This window comes from Cupressus sempervirens, chromosome 6, assembly GCF_028749045.1.
Source record: "Cupressus sempervirens isolate cs-2001-9-10 chromosome 6, ASM2874904v1, whole genome shotgun sequence".
Taxonomy (NCBI): domain Eukaryota; kingdom Viridiplantae; phylum Streptophyta; class Pinopsida; order Cupressales; family Cupressaceae; genus Cupressus; species Cupressus sempervirens.
In genome coordinates, this window is record NC_143123.1 from 448000702 (window position 1) to 448026713 (window position 26012).

Consider the following 26012-nt stretch of genomic DNA (forward strand, 5'->3'; position numbering starts at 1 on the left):
TTAGTTAAAATTCTTTTGGATTCGATGGAAAACTATAAACAATTTGAATGCTTTTATTTTGTAAAGTCATGGAGTTTGGCAATACACTTTTTGATAGCATTTTCTTGAAAGCTTTTAAATATTTTCACCAAATTTATTATGCGTCAATCCTACAAATATGACGCTATATGGATTGATATTCTTTGAGGCATACCATCAATACTTGTCTTGCCCTATCCCATGCATCCCACGTAGAATGAGTGATGGAAAAGTTCTAAATTTGGGTATTCCCATTGTTTGAAGCCTTTTCAACATATCCAATTCCTTTATAGTGTATAGGAAAATTGGAACAATAACAATGGTTGTGAAAGGCAACTTAATTGCTTCCATTGCATTTACTTGAAGGCTTTCAAAATATTTTCAATAGATATTTTTTTCGTTCATTACTGTAACCATGACATATTTCAAAATTATGGCTTAATAGTAGTTGCACCTTGTCAATGTTTGATAACACATTTTTCATTCATGTATGCCTAGGCATTTAACATTTAATAAAAATCGCCTTCCATTACACCTTTAATTGATGACCACATACTGTCCATAAACCTCCATTTGTATGGCCTAAAGAATGTTGGCCACGATAGGAGTCTGGCATCAAGCTTACATATCACATCTTCTTGAGATTTTTTGAAGCATTTTAATAAACCCATTTCAATCATAGCCTACAATTTGTATATTATCTTCATTTTGTTACAAATTAGGAAAAGGTTTTTTAATTAAGGCGATATGAGACTATAGTGAAACATTATTAAAATCTCTCTTATGGTTATTTTACTACCAATATGTCAATAAGGAAACAAGATCACTACAGAGGGATCTTTCTTGCCAATGAAATATTACTCTTTGATGAACGAATTTCTTGCACTACATTGAATTTAATCATGGGCCCATACCATTCATTATTGACCCCCTTCTTCATAGTAATTTAAATATTTACATACTCAAGTGAATTCATCCCATTATGATTAGTCATTCTTTTCTCCTCCCTTACTTGAAGTTTTACCTTTGATGTTTGATTCTTACTTCTATGAGGGCATCATTTTTAAAGGGCATATGTTGGTATCTTTTTTATTATATTATTATTTCCTAAAAGTTTAACTCGTGTTATAACAAGAAGTAACTTCAGAGAATAAGGAATAATAAGAATTGATTTTTTTTGTTGGCAAGGGTTTTCTTTTAGGACATTTTTGAAGATGTCAATCTATGTAGTTTTGTATATATTCTCCTTAGAACATAGACTTTTTGAATTAGAGGTTTCCTCATGCGTTACTCTAATGAAGAAGATGTTATGTAATTTCTTTGAGAAGTATATTATGAATTGTTATGAATTATACTCTAATTTGATTGATTGGCATACATTGATGGGTACTTTTACATTAGACTCAATGACATTTTGGCATTAGTATTGTGCTATTTGGTTCAATTTGTCATGGCATAGTTAGTCATGTGATTTACATATCATCTCAATAGTGTTGCGGTATATACTCTTTTATATTTGATACATTTGTGTGGTTATTATATGATTGGGATTCATGTGCAGATAAAATTGTTTTTCTTATATAGGTATTGGATTATGGTATTGATTTCAGCACTAAAGGTAATATGTTTGGTGTTATGACATTTAGTGTTCTTTCAAGATAGATGATACATAGTCCAATTACCATTGTATTCATATTCTTGTAATATTTTTAAAAAAGCTTGATAAGCTTCATAATTTGACATACACTTGATGAGTAGACCATAAGGAGGATTTTATTGTTTATATGAAGTTCATTGATACAAAATTAACATTGTCTACAAGCATCATAACATATCATTTACACCTAGGATTCATTCATGATGGGTTCATTATATTGCATGTGTTATTATTATCAAATACGGGTTTTTGGACAATGGTTAGTCATTTGGGTAATCACATGATTTTCTGGCTAAACTTGAAAAGACTTTATGCTTTTGTTAATGTAAAATTGGGATGCATCTAGTGAGAAATCATGACACTTCTTATGGACATTTGATTTTTTCTAAGGATCTGGTTTGTAGTTTGAAGTTTGATAGCATGTTGTGTCAATAAGTGTGCAAGGGACACAAAACACGATTGGGAGCTCCACAAGATGTATTTCATGTGTCTATACAAGTTCTATATATAACTAACCCAATATAGGTATCTTGCATCTCTTTAGAAACCAAAATAATTTCCTTTACAATATCCATAGCATTTTAACTTCAAAATGTAAGAAAGTAATCAATTATATGGTATTTTGAAGATGTATAGTATCTACTGTAATTAGGAATGATATAAAGCTATAATTTCACTAAAAGTTCACCTATGGTGCATGTATAAAGCTATAAAGCATACCTTCAATCCTTTTCCCACTCCATCTAATGAAATACATGCAAAGTTTGTTTATCAACTATAACATGAGGTCCTTGTGCCTAATTTATATCATATCTCCTATGTTATTATAATATATTCATAAGTTTTTAATATTGCTAATGTTATATTTGAATGAAATTGATAAATATTTCTCCATCCCCTCTTCAAATATAGGAAGGATGGTATTATTGAGGGTATATGGGATGAAAACATTAGAAAGATCGTGTTTTCATCCTCTTGAAGCACCATTGTAGTTTGAGTAATACTTTCTCTTTATATACACCTTTCTATTAAAGTCGTACCTGATATGATAGACCATTACACATTTGGGAAGTTCTAGCTGACTTGCAAACAAATAGACTTTCCCTTACACTAATAAAGGTTAGATAAATGCCAAGTAAATGATAGATGTAATGTATGCATACATGTATGATTCAATACTAAATAAACATCCAATATCTAATATGTTTTTAATTTGTCTTGTCTTTCAATGAGTAAAAGTTGACTGAGAATGACTATGTTCTATTTCTGTTAAAATAATAATAGTGCCTTAAAGAATGACCCAATCCATAGATGTGCAATTATCAATAATTATAGTAATATAACATAAATTAAATTTGATTTTTTGAAAAAGCATGGAATATAACTTTTAGGTTGGCTTTCGTATCATGATTTTGTTACAAAAGTGTTAACAATCAATTTTATTTTTTAAATGCCTTTAATGATTTGTTAGTGTTGGTATTTTGGTGGGTGTAAGACTTCCATTTTTTTAGTTTTCCCAACCTTGGGAGAAGCTTTGTCTTGGTCATCTTCACAAGTGAGGTCATGAAATTGTATAAAATAACTACAATGGAAGTATCTTTTGGCTTTAAATTGGTGTATTTTCTAGAATATTATAATATTTTGTTTGTGTATATATGGGGGTTTATTGGGTGTATTTGTTTATTGATTTCAAGGTTGAGAAAGATATAAGATATAAGCTGAGAGAGATAGAAGATATAGGCTTGTATCTTGGCATTGAAATACTTTATATGCTAAGTTACATTTGAGTGAGTGAGTTTTATAGTGTATTTGATTTTCATATGAATGTTGATAAAATTTCTTCCTAATTTGTATAAAGGAGTTAATCTTACTTAAGTTTCCCATCATTTTTATGTGCAATGTTTGTTATGTATGTGATTATTAGCCCATTTTTATTGTATTTTTAGTTTCTATAAGTTGAGTTTATTGATCATTTGGATTTATAAGATTTTATGTGTATATTCATACATATAAAGATTTATATTATGCATCACTATTCATCTCTTATATTTTGTTTCACTGAGTATTTTGTTTTATTTCACTAATGTTGGAGCATCTTGGGTTCTTAGGCAATCTTGCATCAACCAAAATTATTTCTTGTTATTTGTTCCTATTTTTCGTTCATGGAATGGCCCTTGTTGGTCATGTTCTTTCTTTCTTCACAGTTGGATTCTTAATGTGGACCTATCATGGATCATTGTCCTAGGTTCGTAGAACTTAATTCCATAATTTGTGGGAATTATCCTTTCTCTTTTCTCGTGACATGTTCTTTTTTGGTAGCTCGAGTAACATGTGGTATCGACTTATGTGAGGTCTTTTTTAATATCAAGGCTTTTTCTAGCCTTGGTAATATCTTCTCGGGTCACATGTGGACCTATATATGTCCCCACGGATGTTGTTTTTCTTAATTGTAAGGTTGTTGATTTCTCCTTTGGGGTAGGACCTATATGTTGTAATAACTTGTTTGACAGACCAGCTTGTGGTCTTATTGGCTATATATTTGAGATCTAGAATTAGAACAGGTAGGAAGATGTTCGATATAAGGAAGATAACATGAATTTGGCTCTATAACCCTGAGCTTCTAATCTTGTATATTGTAATTTGAATATTTATGGCTGCAACTAGGTAGGCCTTATGCCTAGTGTATTGAAGGAAGATTGTCTCCTCATAGCTACATTTGAATCAATGTAATTTCTTATAGTTTCTCCAATATTGTTGGCTTCCGTGTGTAAATCTAGCGAGGGTAGCTTGGGAGTGTCTCTTTTTCTCGCCTATCCTTACATTATTTAGAATGCTCAAATGCAATAAAACTAAACTTTAACATCTATAAGCCCTAGCCACTCATTTGACACATGGATAAATTCATTTCATAGAAACCACATCATAATTTTGTCCCTTTTTTACTTGATAAATATTCCTATTAAATCAACTAAACTCTACCCTCACTTAACAAGAACTATGCTACCTTGCAACTCTTGTTTCTTATGAAATCCAATATAGAACACTCAATAATATCCTATATGGATCAAACATGCATATTAAGGATTTTAGAAAATATTTAGATTAATTATGATTTAAGCCTCCTTAATTTGGTGCTTGGGGATGTGAAGTAACAATTATACCAAATTTTCTTGGAGAAAAATGTGAATCTCATTCATAATGATGTATGCATTATACATTCAACAAGAACCCATAGGATTCAACTATAAAAATTGATGCTTAATGCCAAGGACTTAAACATGATCTCATACAATAACACCACCTTTAAATGAGGAAGGTAAGCATAATTTTATATTAGTATGTTCTAATTGAGAGAATAAGCATCCTAAAACATAGTTATTGAGATAAATTATTAGCCTACTTTAATTTATCACCAAGTAGCAATGAGCATCCATTTTTCCAATTAATCTAGAACACACTCTAAAGCTCATCCCAAATGGTATTAGAATGGAAACCTCAATAAGAACATGTAAGCATCAAGGAAACAAATTGTAACTTAGACCTTATTTGGTTTAGATCAAATAATTCAAGGTATCAATCCCACCAAATTCATTTGATATATGATCTTAACCTAGTTTCTATAATATATGTCTCATGCACTCAAGAAGATACCATAAAATTGGAATACATGAATACTAACATGGTGCGAAGGGTGCATGAACTATGAATTAGGCTTCTAATTTAGTATAATGGAGTAAGGGGTGCTAATTAGAACAATTTCTCCTAGGGTATAAAACCAATCATGTCCCTTATGATATTCAATATTAGATCCTAAGGAAATAATCACACATACTATGCCATGGTGCAAAGGTTTTAGGGGTATCCATTTCACCAAAGATATTGGTAGCTTGATAAAAAGGTATCTTCCCTTATAGTTGTCTATCTATGAACTCAACAAGAACCGATTCTAGAGGGCTTTTCATGAGAAATTTAACTTCACTTTCCAACCAAGGGCTATTTTACTATAAGACATAATATAAGAGTATAACATTATTTTAATACAATGTATGCACTGTAAAATAAAACACAATCAATAATTTAATTTCTAGCTAATGACAATATAATTAGACCCAAATTTTAAAATGTGTGTGTGTGTGTGTGTGTGTGTGTGTGTGAGTGAGAGAGAGAGAGAGAGAGAGAGTTGATAACCTTTATAACAATTTGTGGTTGTTGGTTAAGGATAGTTTGTTAAAAATTGAGATAAAGAATGAAAATAAATATTAAGAATTTGGATGCACTTTTATCAATTTGTAATGGACTTTATTTTTAATTTGGACCATTGTGGCATGGATATGATCACAATTTAGGCTGTCAAAGCTTTATATCTACACACATCTTTTCTCTACTAATATGATTACTTTATCACCTTTGTTTGTATGAGTGTCTAGAAAATGGTTGTGTAAAAAGAGGTTTCTCTAGCAAACCTACCAGCTTGTACTAACCCACTTGCAAATACCTTCTCACTTATAGACTAGGTTGGGTTTTCTTAAACCTAGATACTACCTTCTCAATTTCCTCATCAACTAGTGAGGTACCCCCTAATTCTAGTAGAAAAATCATCAAGGGCATAGGTTTCTTTCCCTTAGTAAATTTTGGATGAGAGACAACCATGAGTCATTTTAGGTTTTAATTTTGCATCGATAAAAGGGATACAGGAAAAGAAACTGGATGAGTTTCTAACTACTGAAAGAGAAAGTAAAAACTTAGGATCTGGGTAAGAGATACAGAATCATGTATTCAAATCCACAAAAAAAATTTGATGTAACACTACTTTGTCACTTCCTTTTAACTCCAAGAAGACACAGTGAGCTTACCTCATTCATACAATCATGGTAACTTTACCATAAAAGAGATCTATGATAGCTCTGTCTCTAGGTAACATGCTTGTTGAATGATAGGGGAAAGTATCTATTTGACAAGGTTTCATAATCTCTAATGAGTGGATTTTACCTTCACATATATTAAATCTCATTCCACTGTCACCTTTTTCAATCACCATTTAATACATGTCTTTTCACCTTTTTTGGAAGGAGTTGAGTACTTTTGTAATGCCATTTTCCATTTTCCATTTTCCACCATAATTCAAGTTCCATTTTCCAATGATATTGGGATATGACACTCAACAAACCTGACTCATATGAATTTAACTTCATTTTACCTTATTGAACTTTGAACTCAAACTAGCAAGGCACAATGTGTGAAATTCAACTTCATTTAGGAGCATCGAGGTCCACTAGTGATCAGGAAAATTCATGTTAGACATACAAAACATACAAGGATGAACCATTGAACCATGAACCTAGAAATTTCAAGTTCAAGGTTCAAGACTCCTTTGACGGTCTTTTGTGTTCAACAAATTTTTTGAAAAAACCAAGGTAAAATGTGGGTAACAATGAATATATAATGTTTTACTAATTTTCAAAGTGGAAGCATCTTGAAAAAAAAAATTTGAGTGTTCAAACCATTAATTATTTTAGAAACTAATAAAATTTTGATTTTTACTACTACATATAGAATATAGTATAGTTTCTAAAAATATATTTTAAAATTTATGAATAAGAAAAAATTGAAGCTAAAAATACCATAAGTAGATTTTTGACAATAATTATCTAGACACTTGTAAGAAATTAAAGATAAAAAATTTAGTTTTTGAAATATTAAAAAAAAAATTATTCAAAAGCGCAAAGAGCTCAAAATTATACTGATATATTTTGTATTTAATATTGAAAGACATACTAGTTTGATGAAGAAATGTTCAAGGTTATATCATTTTTGACAAATTATTAGAAACATGTGAGGGGATTGTCAATCTAACCCTCTAGATTGAATGAAAGGCAAATCCAACCATAAGGTTTGGGAGCTTTCAAATCAAAAAAAAATGCAACCATGATATAGTGTTCTTGTGTTACAACATAAGTTTTCCATAAACATGCTTGCATTCTCAAGGAGAAGAAAAATACCTATCTTTACATATCTAACACACTTACTCTACTATTTATACCATAAACATGAAATAAACATTTATTATTGGACATTATTTTTTAACTCTTGAAGTTATATTTCTTGTGCATAGTATTAATATGTTTAAGATGGTTGTGGCATCCCTAGAAGTTATAATGCAGATTCTAGGTTTTGTAGAACAATTAATTTTTTGGACTTAGTCAATATATAATAATCCTCTCTCTCTCTTATATCTTACTATCTCCTTCCATCCCTATTTATATTGATCTCCCCTCTTCCTATCTCTTCCTACCTATCTCTCCCTCTATTACTATCTATTGTTCCACATATATCTCTCCTTCATGTTGGAAATACAATTGGAACAATTTTTATGATGTCATTGATGTGAAATCTTATTGTAAGACATTTTCTATCTGAACAGAGTGTCATATCAAGGTAATTGATGAAGGGGATTTGAGAAGAAACATAACAAATGGACCTAGAGGAAAGGTTGAGTTATGAGGAACTATAATGGACATTTAATTAGTTAGAGTTTAAAAAGATAATATGATTGTTTAATTATAACCTAAGTGGAGAAGATACTTATACTGAAGCCTAGAAGAAGTCATCAATAGAAGACCAAAACTTAGGCTAGATTTAGAAAAAGAGAAAAAGAATAAGAAACTTAAAGTTTATGTTGAGTGATGCTAGTGTTGATCGAACGACAATATAACCCGAGAAAATATAGCATTGATTGAGCATTAAATATTTACTGAATATCAGGAAGTATGTTGGACGAAATAGTTAGTATAGATTGAGTAATTCAATGGTAACCGAGTGTTAGAACATAGTGTTGGCCAAGGGATATCATTTGACAAATTATGAGGAAATCTTGATTTCTAGCCAAGACAATTGAATTCTTGGAATATGGAAAGTGTGTTGAAGATAAGGATTGATGAGATGGATTATTTAAAGCAAGAAAAGGCTTACATGAGTGATCAATGGCTTGATCTAAAGAGAAGTTTCTAGAAAAGAAGAAGATGAATAAGAAGGTGGACATATTCATTATATGTGTTGAATTTGATCAAAACCCTACAATCTACGATGATGTTTAAGAGGAAAAAGATCAAAATTACCTATTTAAGGAGGCACAATGGCTAACCTAGCAAGGTTGGTGCAGTTGTTGATTCATTTATTGGAAAACTTGAGTAGAAGGCTAAACAATTAAGTTTTTGAGGTGGAGAGTGATTTCTTGAAGGATTGTCAAGCAAATCAATAATGGAGATGTTAATGGAGGCTAGTCAACGAATCAATTGTTAGACCAAATTTTTGATTTGTATCTGCAAAGTGATTTGTATTTTTTAGATCAATATTTTGTTTTGATTAAGTAAAAATAGGTTTTAAGGACCCAAAACCTTATTACAAAAGGATAGTCTCAGAAAAGATAGAGCATTTAGGAACAAAAAGAAAATAGACCTCCAAAAAGAAACACAAGAGGTCACAGATAGAACTACTGAAAAAAATAGCAAAGAAATAGCACTAGGAAAGAAAAATGATAGCACAAAAGATAGAAAAGAACCAGCTACGTGGCCTTAATTAGGTCTAGAGCCTGATCAGCTAGCATCTGCATGTTTTCTGCCATAGCCTTCACCTCATCCTTCTTGGTTGTATCATCAATCTCTTTAGAATGGGCCCTAGTGTGTTTTCTAGGACCTTGGCTATCAACCATTGGAGGAGAGTCCTGGCCTTTATCCATGTCCAATTTCTTCAATAGGGTAGACACGTTGTCATCCATTTGCTTAATTAACTTCTCAACGTTGCACATCTTGGCTTCCATCATAGTAACCTTCTCCTAATTCGCATTGAAGTCTCTGTCAATAGCCCTATTCTTAGCCTTCAGTTGTGGAATCTTCTGCATAAGATTTTTAACATCCTCAGCGCTACCAACCACTTCCATGAGCCTGTCAATATGTTGGCCAAGGGTGTGCTCACCACGTGCAGTTTTACTAACATGCATGGCAACCTTCCTTAGTTCCTGCATATCACTGCCAAGTGTTTGAATTTGGCTCTTCATGACCCCAATTTCTTTCAGTATAACACCTAGGTTACCATGCATCCCTATCATAGGCTTAGGGGTACCTTCATGTATATTCTCCCAACCCTCATGAATCCCCTATTCCTGGGAGTCCTCATCACCCAACTCCCCTTTATCTCTTAACTCCTTATCAGGGCACCTGGACGGGTATCTTTTCTTTTCCAAGAGTCGGGCTAGGGTATCATCATCATCAGAAGGGGACGAAGCCATCTTCCCTAGACTTTCCTTAACCTTGTTCCCCTTTATCTCAGATTTCTTCTTATAAACCCTTAGCAGATCCTCCACAAAATCACTCTCCATATAGAGTCAAAGGGACCCGTGACTCTCCTTTTCTTCTTAGATCTATTTCCAATTCCCTTTACCACATAAACCTCATCCCCATCAGCCTCATCCTGGGTTTTAGAGTCATAACTCTTCTGCTGGGCACTCCCTTCTGTTTCATAGCTAGCATCTTTAATTCAACCCATGCTCCTCACTATTCTTTTAGCCTTTAAAGTATTCAAAATAAGCACCATAAGACCCTCATGGTAGACATGTTCACCATTTGGGTCTTTTTGTAAAGCTTGGATAGAGATAGTGAGAGACTGCTTCAAATAATAGGGGAAATTAATTTTCACATTATGACTAAAATGGTTGGCTAGCATGAAGTGGTAACCATAACATTTGGTAAATCTCCCATCCAACGTTAAATATTCCATGATAAAAAAATGACAAACTGCCATGGGTGGGTTATTGAAGCTAGGTTGATGAAGGACTTACCAATTTTAACTAGGCGAGCCTTCTCAATCTTAAAGTCCACAAAATCATCCACGGCTCTGTCAGATAACTTTCGCTCCCTGAGAAATTGAGACCCTCAACCTCCGGGCCTGTAGCTTCAACAATCACCTCCTCTGTGATCTCCATGCATTGGTTACCCACCGTAATCGAGCCCTCTTTCTAGGTTTTGAGAAATTGTTGTGTGATGGCGAGATTGCCTCCATTCAATCTCTCCATAAACCTAGTGAAATTACCCCTTCTCAAAATCTCCCACACCTCTTCCTTCTTCATCCACTCCATGCAACTTCCTAGTTCAACTTGTCTCCTCTTACCTCCCATTTGCAAAACACCAAAAATCATAGAGAACTCTGTCTGCAACTCCCAAGTAAAGAGGGCCTCACAAATGACAGCGAGCAACGCTAGGGCAAAATAGACCCAAAATTTGTTTGAGATATTACATTAATCATTGGGAATTAAAGCACAAAACCCATGTTCACATACCTCAGTATCATACTCCCATACTGACATATTCATTATTAGAAAACCTTTTGAAATGACCTTCATTTATCATTATGGAAAAGAAGTCGAGCCTCCAATGGTAAGGGGTCATGAGTATTGCAAATAATAATTTGATCATTTCTCCATGCCACATTCGCTGCCCAGTCAGCCGTCCCATTAGCCTCTCTGAAGTTAAGGGAAATAACACATCATTCAAAAGAATTAATGATTTGAATAAACTCATAAATTATATTACTAATTGTCCATGAAGGTGTAGTTTTTTTATTCAGACAATTAATAATGTTGAGTGAATCCCCTTCTAACCAAATCCTTTTCAAGTTCAACTTTTTAGCATACAGAAGACCATGGAGAGCAGTCGAGGCTTCAGCAACATGATTTGTTTGGGTACCAATTGGAATAGCTAAGCTTCCAACATTGTCCCCTTTGGAATTCCTTATCACAATACCACATCCTACAATTCTGGGGTTACCTTTCGAGGTTCCATCAAAGTTAATCGTGTACCAATCATTAGGAGGGCAATCCCAACTAGCTTGTTCCCTCGGATTGAGCCTCTAGTCACCCAAAATCTTAGCCTTCAAATTCCAATTGAGAAGAACAATAGATTCCCAATCATTACAAGGTTGTTGATTAGGGGTTATATTTTAATGTTCTCAATCAAAAGAGTCTTTATTTTATGGAAGATCTGAATCGGGCTGGATTCAACATCTCTAAAGATTCTATCATTACATTCTTTCCAGACACCCCAAGCAACATACGGCAGAATGAAATCCCATAGTTTACCAATCAAGGAATTTTTTGAAGGAGTCTTCCAACTATTAAAGAAGAGTTGAAGATTAGAAGTGAAAACCCATTCAACCTTTAATAGATGAAAAATAGAATCCCAAATCTTCACAGAAAAAGGACAATGTAAGGTAATATGATCAACAGATTCCCCATCATTCTTACAAAGTACACAACTATTGATAATAACAATCCCACGCTTTTAAGGTTATCCAAAAGAAAATGTTAACCTTGGGTGTCATACCCTTCATCCACGCTTTAGCCTAATAGGGTTCATCGTGGTTATCAAAAGAGTCAGCATGGGCTGAGGCAACAAAAAAAAACCATTAGGTTCTTTTCCCCATATAAGTTCATCCTCCTTTTGATTTAAAAAGGCATTAAGGCTCTTTCTGAGTTCAGCCAAATTGGGGTCAAGTCTAAAAAGATCCACCTATCCATTGTTTATCCAATAGTCTGCCACTAGAGAACCAAACTGGTTCTTAAACAAGTCCATATACCTATTCCATCTTGGGTCATCACATAGGGGGTGATCCAAAAACCAAACATCTTCCCAAAAAAGAACTCTCCTTCCATTTTCGAACTTCCATTTTATCCCTTTTCTTATGATTTTTTTGAGCTACTGAGAATATATCCGGATCATTGACCCCCCTTGAGCCACATTATTATTAAGGTAATGGTAGAGGTCAAGGTTATCAAAGTTGTATTTATCATTCCAGATATTCTTCCATTCACCATCCTCATTATGCCATCTCCATAATAGTTTAGCCATTAAGAAATCATTCATGGAAGAAACTCTACAAAGCCCAAGACCATTCTTCTTATATGGCATGCAAACATTTTCCCAAGCAATAAGAGGGAATCTTTTTTTATTCTCCATACCCGTCCATAAAAAAAATTTATGAATCTTTTCAATAGCAAGGGCAAATTTTCTAGGAATTTTGAAAAGACTCAAAGCATACAGTGGGCCACTTTGCAAGATAGATTTAAGAACAACCACCTTACCAGTCTGACTGAGTAAATATCCATTCCAACCTTCAAGTTTTGAGTGAATTTTATCTATCAAAGAATGCCAAAAACTGTTAGGAGGGGATAAAACCATAGGTAAACCCAAATAGGAGCCTGGAAAGGAGCCAATCTCGCAGCCAATAATATTTTTAATCTTCAATTGCCTTTCCATATTAACATTCATGAAGTAAATTAGACTCTTATTCTAGTTAACAAGTTGACCAGTAGCTAAGCCATAATCCACCAAATCCTTCTTCAAAATCCTAGCATTCTTCACCGAAGCTTCTCCCATAACAATAGAATCATCAACAAATTGTTGATGGGATTAGACTAAAGCCAAGGAGGAAGGATAAAGACCCATAAAGTCACCTTTAAGAACCAAACCATCTATAAATCTTCCCAAACACTCAGCTAAAATAATAAAAAGAATAGGGGAAATAGGGTCACCTTGTCTTAAACCCCTAGAATCCTTGAAGAAAGAGGAAGGAGAACCATTCACGAGCATAGAGAAAGAAGCTAACGACACCAACATAAAAATGAGATCACAAAATCTCTTATTGAAGCCAAAAGCTTCCAAAACTTCGAGGAGAAAATGCCAATCCACTCTATCATAGGCTTTAGAAAGATCAAGCTTTAGCAAGAAACCTTCCTTCTTGGAAACCGAAAGGGAGTGGATGTTTTCGTGCACTGTAATAATGGAATCCATAATCTGCCTGCCTGGAACAAACCCATTCTGCTATCTAGAAATCATGTGAGGCAAAATAGTCATGGTTCTCAGCGTAAGAACCTTGGAAATGATCTTGTAAAAAGAGTTACACAAACTAATGGGTCTGAACAAGTCCATACTATCAGCTCTCAGCTTTTTAGGAATGAGAGCAAGGAATGTGCCATTCAACTCTTTAAGGATTTTCCTGGACCCAAAAAATTCCTTCACCCTATTGCAAACATCCAATCCAACAATATGCCAATATTTATGAAAGAAAAAGAGCAGGAAACCATCTAGACCAGGAGCTTTGTCTACTTCAAAAGAAAAGACAACTTGAGAAATCTCAACATTTGAGGGAATAGAGGTGAGAAAAGAATTTTGGTCCGCAGAGACACAAGAAGGGATGCATTCAAGAAAAGAATCTTGTTTGTCCAGATCCAAATTGGATTCTTGCAACAAAGATTTGAAGAAGCCCACAGCCTCCCTTTTTATGGTCTCTTCATCTTCTGTAGATCCCTCATCCATTTTAAGTCTACAAAATCTATTAGCCATCCTATACTCGAGAGTTGACACATGGAAAAACTTAGTGTTATGATCACCTTCCTTAAGGAAGACCTTTCTAGAGCGTTGCCTCCAAAATGTTTCTTCTTTGGCTATAATATCATGCAATTCAACCATTTTACCACTTTCATCTTCCCTTGAAAAGGTAACATAACCCTCCATTTGAATCTTGTCTTTAATATCTTTAAGCTCCTCAATTATATTATTTTTATTCTCAAAGATATTACCAAAAGTATTTTTGTTCCAAATTTTAATCTTTTTCTTGACATTCTTGAGTTTTGCAGCAACTTTGAACATTGTTGTACCATCAACTTGAATGTCCCACCAATCCATGATAAGGGTCTCCAAACCTGGATGATGGGTCCACATTTTTTCAAATCTGAAAGGGAAGTTCTTATGATAATTAATCTTGTCAGCAACCAAAAAGATAGGGTAATGATCAAAACCCACCCTAACTTGAGCACTAAGGTTACATTTATAAGAGAGGAGCTAGTCAATATTGATGAGAGCATGATCCAATCTGACCTGAATAAGATCATTACCCACCCTTTTACTTGTCCAGGTGTACTCAATACCATGTAAATCAATATCATGAAGAGTGTGTTGATCAATAAACTCCGTTAAGTCAATCCTATTATCCAACAGGGTCTGGCTCCCTCCCCATTTTTCGTGTTCTTTAAGTGGAGTATTGAAATCCCCAATAACAATCCAATTGTCCTCCTCAAAAGACTTCCTTTGATTTGACATTTCAGTCCATAATTCCTTCCTACCCCATTTAGTATTAGGAGTGTAAACATTTGTGAGGATCTAGCAAAAATTATCTTTGAAATTGATGAATCTAACATTCATAAAATTTGAGTTTTGAGAGATGATTTTCCCTTGAATCCACCTACTAGACCAAAAAACAGTCAAACTTCCTGAAGATCCTACCGAGTCATTCCCAATAATCTTCCCACACTGAAACATTGGGAGATTCTCCACCTTTTCTTTAAGCATTTTGGTTTCTTGAATCACCAAAATATCTAGCCTATTATCTCTTATCAAATTCTTCAAAATATCTTTTTTATGAGGGTTGTTTAACCCTCAAATATTCCATGAGATAACCTTCATGGTTTTAAAAAAAAATTGTTTCCAAATTAGTTCTCTGACTACCATCTACTATGCTTCTAATGGTCTCGGCTATTCTCCTCTACTGGTTAGAAGGTCTGCGAACTGGTGAAAGGGAGGAACCAACATCCCCATGCTTACGAGATATTCTAAGAGGCTTATCTTCTGAGCAATTCATGTACCCTTTTGGCTTAGGGCCTCTCTTCATAGGCTTAGAAGGTACCTGTTTTTCCTTCTCCCCTTCATTCTTCCTATTTTTGTATTTTCCTTTGTTTTTTTTTTCCCAACCGTGGACCATTCAGCATTAGAAACATCCTCCTCCCACTGATCTTCCTTAACAAGAGACAAGTCCTCAACTACTCCACTAACAAAATTTCCTTTCTTAGCCATATCCTTCATAGGGGAGTCTAAAGGAGAAGCCAGAACCATATGGGCTACCACAAAAGAATGATTCCCACCATTCATAGTTGAAACATCTTGACCAAATAGGGTCATCTTCAGATTGTCACAATGTTGTTGTTGTACAAGACACTCCTAGTCTTTCTCCAAGACTTCCACAGGAACCTGCCTAAGAGGGTTGATAGAAGAATCCTTCACTGAATGGCCAGCCTGCAAAACACCAGCATCCATGACCATGGTAGATTCTTTGATAGCCTTAGCAGTCCCTACATCCTTACTTAGATCCTAGGAAGAAGTGTTCCCATCTAGAGAAACCCAAGCCTCGGTACCTTTCTCAAAAATTATAGAAGAATCCTTCACAGAATGGCCAGCAAGCAAGACACCAGCATCCATGATCTTGGTAGGTACCCCTCCTCAAACTAGAGGTCCAGCATCCCTTGCCACCTCCTTTTGCTGCCATACTTTTTTACCCTTCTTGGATTTCTCTCTCATAGAGGGTCATTTTTTAGCCCAATGCCCAACTTTTTTATAATGAAAGAAAACAAAGCGGAAAGACTCAAACTCAATGCGTTGATCCCATATACCCAACTTGGATTTTAATGAGATTGATTCAGGCATATCCACTCCTTGAGTTACTCCAACACAGAATCTAGCATAGCTCATCCTTTTCCTAGAAACCGTAACTAGATCTAAAGAAAGAAGCTCACCAAAGGTTTGGGCGATCCCCTAAAAGACATCTTCCACCCAGAGTTCGAGGGGGAGGCCAGATAAATGAACCCACACTGAGGCTTGAATAGCAGAGTCATCCATAGAATAGAGATTAGGAGACCATTTTTGGAGGACTAAGGTATGCCTCCCCATCACCCATGGGCTGCAACAAAGAATGTCTCGTTTTTCCTCATCACAAAAAAAAAAATTAGAGACATCCTTCAGCCATCACAGAGACATCAACTTGACCTTTCAGACTCCATTTCTTCCACACAAAACTCCTTTATCAACTAAATCAATCTATTGTTACTTTCTAATCATTATATCAATATTGAAATCCTTTAATCAAGGTTGACCTAATATTTTAATCTAAATCCTTTAATCAAGGTGACATTCTAATTGAATGTTCTAAAGTCCTCCAACAAGACCACTCCTAACATGGTGATTAAATCCTTTAGCAAGGTCATTTAATAGTGTGTTTTGTAACCTTTAACAGGGTTGGCTCCTAATAGACCTCACTTCATAAGAGTGAAAAATGGTAGCATGTTATTGGTGGTTTTTGCCAAATTGGGTTTTCAAATTAAATCCTAGTGTCATACCTGAGTGGATGTCATTTGAGATATTTTAATGTTAATGTTTTATATTTTGCAAGTTTGTTACTATTAGGATAGTAGACTGCAAGTTTATGTTGTTGATTATTTTCTATAGAGACTAAGCTACTAAATTTTTAGATCTAAAGCATTTGAAGTGATTAAGAGTTTAAGTGGAACATCTAGACTTGAGGATAACTGATTCACTTCATTCTAAATAATTCTAACACTTCATTCTCTATTTTTCATCCCTCATTTTCCCTCTTCTATCCTTCTATCTTTTCAAATCTATATCTCCTCTCTCTAACTAGAGAGAGAGAGAGAGAGAGAGAGAGAGAGAGAGAGAGAGAGAGAGAGAGAGAGAGAGAGAGAGAGAGAGAGAGAGTTATTAGTCCCTGTCACCTAAGGTAAGGACTATAGTTTTCAATTCACTTTTTTCCATTAATACCACACTTGGAAACAATGGAAATGCTCCAATATATTGTGGTTTTCAAAATTAAATATATTAAAATGGATTTCTCTATTCAAATATTGAAATTTTCCATTAGCTCAAGTGATTTTTGGAGCAATCTTTTTGTAAGTAAACTCAAGTGTGGAAACAATTTCCTACACTAATCCCTTAAGGAAAGTATTGTGCAAATTCTATTTAAATCCTTACAATTTCATATTCGATATTATGTAAACAACAATATTGCAATCAATCATGAATACATAAAACAAATAGTGAAAGAAAATACAAACACTATGTTGGTGGGGAAAAATCTTTTGATAAAAGAAACCCACCCCTCCAAAACCTACACAATGTACAATCTTCAACACAAAAGTTACATCACACTTGCAATGCAAATTCTTTCAAGTTATAGAAGACAAATCCAGTCACAAAAAAACACTACCAACAATACACTTTCACACTCTCTTATTTGCAACCCTAAAGTTGCTTATATCATGTGCTTTCTATTTTAGGGAAACTTCCAAAGAAGAATCATATTAGGGTTTTACCATTCTCCAAAAAACTAGGAACCCAAATTTTTTTACAAGGCAATACCCTAAACCTTGCACACTAGATGGAGACTCGAGTGTATAGTACTCAATGATCAATTGCCACATGTCTTCATGCCTTCACCCATCATCATATCTTCCAAAGATAACTCTTATATGTCATATGAATCTGTCATAACCATTTTAGTCATGATCTCCTTACACACTATTCAAGATGCTGACAGATGCAAGTGGAGTGACACATCAACATGCCAACTAGACATTTACACTCAAACTTAATTACATTATTTACAAAAAAATACATTTACAAAACAAATAATAAGAATAGGAATTATCCAAGGTTGAGACACCTTATTCCTAACACTTTTTAATTTCCTACTAAAACAATTTGATATGAAATTGAGCTTACAATTGTGGCAAGTGATTTTACATATCTTTCATGTAACTATTGCAAAGTAGTTCCTCAAATGACATGTGTCATCCATTACATGAAAAATCTTCTAGAAGAGTAGTATTGAGTGGGAGGACATGTGTCATACATGTTCCTATTGCAAGGAAACTACTCAAAAAGGAATATGTTGAGCAGGTTCATCTCCTCCAATCTTTCAAGTTTTTCAACATATTAAAATTTTCATTTCATTGGCTATGTGTCAATTGAAGTGGAAAATAAGATTGTTCCTTACTATCACATTTGCCTTGTAACATTTGTAGTGGTGAGGCCATGTTATATAACTCACATTCACTTTGTGAAGAACAAATGTACCACTTTAGAATCGAGTAATTGAATCCTCAATTTTTGTGTACTTCTTAATGACATCCATGCAAAAATTGGTGAGCTTTTTTTTTGGAACAAAAGTTTAATAGAGTTTGTGCACATTTAGTAAGATACTTCTTTTTGGCATAGAAATAGCTTCAAATTTTTGCAGAACTATTAATTGTTTGAATTCAAACATGCTTGTAAAAAAATTAGAAAACATTTGGTAAATTTGGTTATTTGTTGTGTTTTTGGCAAAAAAATTCAGTAGTATTCTTTAGATTTCAAAGATTTTGAATGATTATTTTGAAGATTTTTTCTCTTGGAAAGTACTTTTGTAGGTGATATATTCCTAGCCAGTCCATATAAAGATTGCAGCCACAAAATTGGTTACATGATTGAGGTCATTTAATAAAATATTCTCCAATTCAAAATTATGAAAATTTTGTGGAGATTTGTTAGGAATTTGGCAACCAAAATTGTAGTAATTTTTTATGCTAATTTCTCCTTGCTCTCACCTTCTTATTTTTCACCTAGAGAGCTCACAAAAAACACATATAGATACTTAAGAACCCTATTCCTTTGCTTCAATTCATTTTATGTAAAAGTTTCTGAATAGATCTTAGGCATTGATATTTATACACATAATATGCAAAACTTGAGCACTAAAATTAGTGATAATATTTCCTTTCTTTTATGCGCTTACAATGACAAATATTCTTAACTTTTATTTTTGTAAAGAAAATAGTTCATATTAAAGATTTTCTTTACAAATCTTGAAGACTAAGATTCTTAGTTAAAATCCTAGGTTTTGCAATGATTTCCCCTTTCTCTCATTTTAAATATATTTCACCTCCAATACTCACAATAAATAGATTTATATAGCTTAAAAGCTTAATATTTCATCTAAAGTTTAAGCCCCAAACAGCTAGCTCTAGAATCAACATTTAAATTCCTAGGCTTTACCGATGGTTTCTCCTTGCTCTCACTTTGTGAAATGGAGAGAACACAATTTTTTCTTTTCATTGTAGATAATTGGATTTTGTTGAAAATGTGTAGCTGTCTAACACACTTTTGTTTCATTTACACTCTATTTTTGTTTAACAACAGTGACTAGAAAATTATTGTTTGTTCAAGATATCTCTATATAATTTTATGGTAAGTATTCGAGAACTGACAATTGTTGCTTTTGATAGAGTTATTGTATGCAAAATAATATGTGTGTCAATGTAGAATGTTCTAGTACATAGTAGGGTGGTGCATTACATTTATAAGCGTTAAAAAATAATATTGAACTTTCAAAGTGTTATACTTTCAATTCTAATATCTAAATAAATTAGAATATGTTTTAATAACTTGCTTTTGTTGTCTTTTTAGTGTTTTTAAGAGTTTTCTATTTTTAATTTTAAAGATTTATAATATTGTTGATAATCTGAATAGAATTTCAAAAAGCTTGAAAATTTTATAATTCTAAAATTCATCTTATTCATTTTCTCTATTGATAAAAATCATAGGTGATAGAATCTACCCTAGAGACTCTACAATATCATAGCGAAGACCCTGAATCTATCAAAATATTTATAAAAAAAAATTAAAAAGTGTTGGAAATACAATAGGGAAAGTAAATTCTGAGATGGGGGGGAGGGGTGAATCAACCCTTAAAACTTCAACCTTAAAATCATTCACCATGCATCCATCTCACAATCTATGCATGTAAACTGAAATACCAAATCAAGCATATACATCCATAGTATGAAAATAAATATACATTCAACACATGTATGACACAAGATATTTAGTTACCCAGAAACCCTCCATGGAGAAGGTAAAATTGGGGTGGGGAAGACACCCACAAATCTTCACTACTATAGTAACAAAGTGTATCCAATGAAAGTTACAATGTTTGATCATGACACATGATCTACCCTATGAAAGGTTTGCCCTCTTAAAATTTCACAAGATTGTTAGATCTTACCCTGTTAAAGGATTTCAACACCCTATTAGAAGTGTGTCTGGTAAAAGGACTTTAACTTACAATGAAGTAAGCATGCTGCTAAAGGATTTACAACAACCTATTAAGACTACTCTGTTAAGAGATTTAACTGATTCATCTGTTAGAATATCTCAACAATGATCATTCAGTTAGCACTCTGCTGCTAGATAACATGTCACCTCGTTCCTGATGTGTACTTGATCCTCATTGATCAGATGTCTCTATGCTATCTTCTAATTCCTTTCCTCTATTCTCCTCTAACTAATTATGCAATGTATCTTAATTCACAATTCCTTAGCCACCATGAGTGCTTTGTTTGTGCATGCAAACTTCTCTCTTTTTTTCCTTCCACACACATAAAATTTTTAGGGTTTGTCCTCCTTAAGAAGACCTAGGTGACTCAGGGTTAGGTATGAATAAACAATTGTGATTCACCCATATTGCCACTTAATCCTTATCTTTTTTTTGATTGGCTGCATGAAATGCATGTGGATTCACAATAAAGATTCATCCTTATCATCTAAGATCACAAAACAATCCTTAAGTCAGCTCCAAAATGGTTTACATAGTATTTTGTGCCATTACAAACAACTATGTCAAATTGTATTACTCGATACTTGAAATCCCTAATGCTCAGCATCAACTACAACTCCAGTATTGTAACTCAGTCTCTGAATGACTCAACATCTATTAATCACTCAACATCTGAATGACTTAGCACTTGAGTGATTGAGCACTTACTAGTTACTCAACACATACTGAATATCTCTTGCTCGACATATATTATCTGACAACTTATGCTCGACATGTATTCCCCTTTGACATGAGTGGAAAAATACTTGGCCATGCACAAATAACTTTAACCTATCAAGTATAACTTAGATATATCCATTTACATACAAAATTTCAAAACTTCAAAATTTTGCAAAAATTATGACTCATCAGTCATACCTTCAAATTCAATAACTCCCCTAAGTTGATTGTACCCATTCTGAACTGAAAAATTGAATACTCCTTTTGAGTGGATTCTGAGTATGTGGACTTGCTGATTTTGTGTCTGCTTATCATGTTTCTCCCCCTTTATTTATTCTCCCACTTTTGACACCTATATCATGGGTTGTACACTTATAGTGTGTCTATCCAAGAAATTTTTATGTGCCTCAAGTATTATCTTTATACATGCATCCCAATTATCACAAGCTACCTCCAATGATTTGATTTGGATGGCTAACTTGATAGAAACATGAACTAAGCCTTCGAGTGTAGAAAGATGGGGGATCTTTCTACATTAATGTCTCTACAAAGGCTAGCTCCTTGTGAAGTATCTCCATGTGAGTGGTCAACATGGATTGGATGTTGATCAGTGTAGCTCAAATATTTACATCTTGAGCATGCAGAGCTACCAACTAACCTTGGGAATTCATTGAATTCCTGAAGTGCTTTTGACTCTAAGCTAGAGAATGAGGTAGAGCTATACCTATTAGCTTCATATCTCCCTCCAAATTGTCAATATGGCACTCCACTTCTTGTGTGATTAGATTTGTATCACAAAACTTAGTGTAAAGTGAGAAAATATTCTCTAAAACATTCTTTACACTAGCAATCTTGGTTGCTAACTCAACCTAACTAAGTAAAATAGCACTTGATATGTTTGCATTTACCTTTCTTTGAAATTTTCTCTCATACCATTCAAGTAATTTTACATTTTGAATCCAAGTATGCATCACTGATCTATTCTACAATGTTTACCAATTGCTCCATGATAGGCCTATCTTCTGCAAGTGCTGGTAGGGTGAATGCATCAAGAAATAATCCTTGATGTCTTGCAATGCTTGGTTCTGCCTAAGCTCCCTTTTGAGCAATTATTGATGCTTTTTTTTTTGCAAGTGCATCTTGTAGTATGCTCATTAGTTCAATAGTAATTTTTGTAAGGTCAAACTTTGGTAAAACAATCACTTCATCCAAGTTGACATCACCAAATAATGTAACCTCATCTCCCTTGGATATACTAGGACTAGGCCTTGATGACTACGGTGGTATAGCTCCTACACTCAGCCTATGAAGTACTTTACTTGGAGGAGTAGCAGTTGCTAGCAAAGTAATTAGTGTTTGTATTGTTAGTTGCTCCTCAAGTTGTGTATTCAATTCTGACACTTCAGTCCTCTTCTCTTGTTGCCTTTCAATTGCACCTTGAACTTATGTTCCAATCTATGCATCAATAGAAACTTTTGGTATTGACACAGTCTGCACCAATTTTCTTATGTTTTTCATGGATGTCTCTTTTCTTTGATACACTACAAGGGGTAATGTAGGTTGTATCACAGTAAATTGAGTGGTTTTTAATATGTCTTGTGTTTCCACCTCGGCAGGTGCCTTCTCTACCTTCGTAATTTCATCTACACTCACCAATATTAGATGACTACATAGTTCTACCTTGGTGGTGGTGTATAGAAATATTTTCTACATGTCCTCCTCTGTTAGGGTATGGATGTTCTGAGTCACATTGTCAAAAACATCCTTGATCTTTATAGTTTCAGTGTTTGATTTTGTCACATGTTGTGGACTGGCAATCAACATTGGTATATCTAGTATACTTTGTTCTGGTTGCTGCTCATCTTCAGTTGTTGTCTGTGTATCTATATTTTTCTTAGTGCCTTCCACATGTGCATCTTTCTTAGTATCAAGTGTAATAACCTCGGTTACTTCTTGTTCACCTTTTTTGTCACCTACCTCAATAGGTGTATTCTCAATTACCTTAGGTGTTGTCAGCCCATAAATTACTTTCCATATTTAGGTACTCTATTGAACAACATCTTCAATTTTATTCTACAAAATATGGAATGCTTGGTAGTTTGGAGAAAATCTTTCTACATACTTCTTGATAGCCTTAGTCATCTCAGATTTATCTAAATCTAGCATCACTCTTGCACGTGTAGTTTCTCTTATATTTCTCTATGTTGTGAGACTATATTTCCATCTTTTCTCAACTCTATCATATAAATTCTTTGGTAGAGAGTTGGTAATCTCAATTGTAGTCATCTTAAATATTTCCATCATGGAATATACTGACTCTTCTACCTTATTCATATCTAACTTTCCAAGCTTATCAAATTCAATATGTGAAAATCCACTCAAATCTGCATTATTCTTTATATTTTTACATAGATTATCCAAATCAAAAGAAGGACTATGACTTACCACTTTGAATTGGCTATTACAATCAGATTTTGTCCTCTCCTCATCTGATTTGGCTGGAGAAATGTACTTTCTCCTTGGTCTCTTTTCAAACTCATCATCTTGTATAGCATTTTTAGCCTTCATTTCTTTTGGCTTTGCCACTTCTTGAGCTTTCTAATTAGTAGCTCTTGTGCTGGTTTGAGTAGCTGGAACTACAAGATTAGGTTTTACAACCTTCTTTGGTTTTTTGATTCCTAGAGCTTTAGCTTTCCTCTTCTTCTTCTCTATGGCTATAGGTGCTTCGCTGGCTTCTTCTCCCTTGGAGCTTTCTTCAAACTCTGCTTCCTCTTCACCTTGATCTTATTCTTAACCTTGAGCTAGGGTCAGTAGTGCTTAAGTAGGAAAATCTTCTTTTTCTTCATCTTTATCTTCCTCTGCTCCTTTGCTAAATTTTTCTTTAAGCTTCTTAACAATTTTTTTCTTCTTTCTTATTACTGATGTTGTCTTCAAGTCCATAGTTATCTTTGATTTTGCAACATCATAATTTCCAAAGGAAGTAGCCTTACTATCTACTTTTTCTGCAAGAAAAGTTGTAATTGTTGCAGATGCCTCATCCACATTAATCTCATATCCTAGAGGTCTTAACCACCTTACCCTTTGAACTGTAGCTTGTACATATGTGAAATTATTATCAACTAGAAAGAAAACCTCATTAAAATGTTTCTCAACTAGTGATACTAGAATTTTATGCCTTTGTTTCATTGACTTCTTGAAGTCCTCAAAATAAGTAGTCATAATAGACTCAAAATTTTGTCCCATTTGCTCAATGAATTCACCTATTTGTACTACAATAGACCTATTTGTCTTCAATGCAATTTTACCAAAGGAAGGAAATATTTTCTGCACATAGAAAAATATACATACAAGTATTGATCCAAACTTACATTGTGCACTCTTGGTTTTCTTATGGTTCCCAATTTTTTTGATAATTGTTGCAACTGTAGCTCGGCAAGGTCATAAGAATGATCCTTCTTTACTATCTTGTATCCTACGTCAACAAAAATACAAGGTACATTGTTCAACCTACTTGATTGAAAGAATTTGCATGAAATAATCCTCACTACAAAAGCAATTAGGGGAACTATAATGGTATCAATTGTCATTCCTCTCTTGTTCCACACTGTCACTATATTTTTCTCAAACACCTATTTTGCATCACTTCTCATGTTTTTTGGCCTCTCTAGGGTTGGATACCTTGTTACCCTGTGCACAATCTTCTTAGTAATCTTGATAGGTGCACCTTCTAACCATACAGAATTGTCATGAATTCTACTCAAGACAATCTTAATCCATTCTATCTTGAAAACATTTGGAAATTCTAGGGCACAGGTTAACCCTTTTCTTTCTACAATTTTGTATTCCTCCTTCAATACTCCATTCTCACATAGTTTTCCATATATTTATTTGATTTCCATATCACCTATGCTACCCACCTTGCATGAGTAACAATAGTTCACATCTTGAATCATTAAGACTTGTGGTGGTATCATGGATAACACACCAGATAGGTCTTGTTTGTGAGAAATGTCAAGAATTGCCTTGAGATTTGGTTGTCTAATCTCATTGCTAATTAATTGAACATTTAAAACTTCCTTTCCCTCTTTGACCTTAGTAGTAGAAGAACTAGACGCCATATTTAATACCTAGGATTTGCACAAATTCAAACAGTGTAGCTCAACACACGATAAATAGCTTCACAAATCTGATGAATGGTGTCGAACAGTGGTTGAATTCACTCTATGAATTCTTGGAATGATCTCTTCAATTAGCCTTTATCTCTTTGTGCACTCTCCAATTTTGAATGATGTCAAATGAGTCAAAAATTGATCATATCGATCTTAAAACTTCGCAATTAATGCATAGTGCTTACACAGTTGTAAGCTTGGTTTGAATAGAAATTTCAACTCACTTAGTTTCCATGTATTTTCCTTTATGCTTTAAAAACACTATGAGCTTGGTCAACACTATCGCTTACAATACCTCATCATTCACTAGATTTCACTAGGCAACCTCAGTGAAACTTTTCATGCTCGACAGTAACATGAAAATTGACAAAACTTAAAGATTTCTTCTAGATTCTAAACAACACTTATGCATGTTTCTTCATGAAAATATAATCTTTTTAGAACTAAATCATTGGAACCAATGT